Raw genomic sequence first — 2,148 nt, 5'->3', positions numbered from 1 at the left:
CTCATAAAACACAAACATCTGCTGGGTTCTGGTTGGCCTGTGGCAGGCTTCAGAGCGGAGAGGGGTGGAGGAAAGGTGAGGGGAGAAGGGGAGGCTGGAGCAGGCTTTCGGGGGGACTTACTCAGATACTGTGTGATGGGGCAGGCATTATCGAGCCCGAGCCCTGATCAGACCCCCAAAGAAAGGAAAGGCAGAAAAGAAGAGGAATTTTCATGGCGTTTCCTTGGAAAGCCTGCAGTAGAGTCTGTGGATGCTTTTCCTCCATTGCTCTGCTTCCTCCAACTGTTCCTTTTCTCACCAGTTGGCTATTATTTTCTAACGCATTTTGATAATTACTTTATCAATCAAGAAAGATAAACAAAAGCCTAAAAATACATCTGAGTGAATGAGTCCCCAGGGCCAACCAATCTTTAGACCATGATTTTTATTTTATTTTATTTTTTTTTTACAGACGTGCTTGAGAAACAATGGAAGGGCTCGACTCCTCATTCACTGGTGGTGCAATAGAACATATTAACCCACCTCTGTCCTCCTGGCACTCACTTCTAGGGCAGAAGAAACTCAATGAGTTAAGGAAATGCTCTCCAAGCAAAATAAACACCCTAAAAAGACCCGCCTGTGGTCTTATCCTTATTAGAACGATTCTTTGCCTTTATTTGCTTTATTAAATCAACAGAGGATTGGGTCAAGAGTTGAGAGAGCACTTCACAAGCCACCTTTAAAAAAAATAAAACGAAGGGAGCCTGTATCATTGCAACTGTTTAGAAAGAAAAAGTGCCAGTTATTCCATGGATAGAGCTCATATTTCGGAAGCCAAAATGTTGTCTAGATGTGCCCTGAGAGTGAGTGACTGCACATGAACCCAGCCCATTAGCCTCGAGTGTTTCTCACCAAGTGGCCCAGCCCAGCTGGGCTTTTTAGGAGCCCTGGGGAGAAGCCAGTGAGCACTGCGCTGGGGAAGAGGCATTACCTCAACTGCTGCTTCAGTCCTAAATCCACGACTTTGGAATGAAAAAGTCTTTGGGACAAATCACCCTAGCAGCCAATGGGGAAGGCTTCCGTGATATGCCGCACCCCATCCAACCCCCTCCCCAGTTCCTATTTCCCAAAGTAGCAGTGCCAGGAGGGGGTCTGGGTTTTCTTTCCTATCAAGAACATCACGGGACTAACATATTCAGTGACTATTCCTGACAATCCATAGCAGGTACCACAGGGATATCAGACCTGGAGAAAACCATCTAATTTATAGCTGCTCACGTAAAAGCCATCAGGAGAATCATGAAATGATTCTCCATATGGTGCCCTGACGCTTCCAAAAACCATACGAGAAAGGGGCTTGGAAGGAATTCTTTCCTTTTTGGAGACAAGGAGAGTGGAAGCCAAGCATCTGTGGCAACCTGGAAAAGACACCCCTCCCTGACACCCACCCCCACTGCATCCCCAGGGTGGCCTGCAGGATCCGTCCGTGATGCAGCCCAGGCACCCGGGGTCACCGACCTTGGCGTGTTAGGCTTTTCCATTAACCAAGCTTATGTTTTCTAGTATAAATGAACTCTACAGTTACATTGTGTGGAAGCTTCGGGATACGGTTTGCCAAATGGAAAAACATTTGGAGGTTGAGAAAATATCTTGCACATAAATTACTGAAGGCACAGAGAATCTAAAAGAGGGATGAAATCGGAAGCCAAGGAAAAGCAGGGAGGGTGCCAAAATAAAAATGGAGAGAGAGAGACAGAGACAGGGAAAGCAATGTAATGATTTCTCTTAATGACCTGCCTTCAGACGGAAAGGCAAGTCTCTGAGCTGTGTTTGAGCAGTATAAAAGCCCTATGCCTGAGTATTGGGAAATATCCTTTAAAAAATGGCAAGATCAAGCCCCCATTTCTCATCCTTTCTGAGTGGAACTCTTCATTGATTATGTTAAGTGCTGGCCACCGGTAAGAAACACAAAAAGCTCATTGTGTTTGACTGTGGCAAAGGCCAGTTACACACTTGTTAATTTCCTGATTTATGACACTGAGGAGATGGAACTGAGAGTGGTGCTTCCTCTTTCTTTTTCCTTCTCTCCTCTCTCTCTCTCTCTCTCTCTCTCTCTCTCTCTCTCTCTCACACACACACACACACACACACACACACACACACACACAC

This window comes from Hipposideros armiger, unplaced genomic scaffold (genome assembly GCF_001890085.2).
Source record: "Hipposideros armiger isolate ML-2016 unplaced genomic scaffold, ASM189008v1 scaffold_292, whole genome shotgun sequence".
Taxonomy (NCBI): domain Eukaryota; kingdom Metazoa; phylum Chordata; class Mammalia; order Chiroptera; family Hipposideridae; genus Hipposideros; species Hipposideros armiger.
This window is presented reverse-complemented; position numbering follows the sequence as displayed.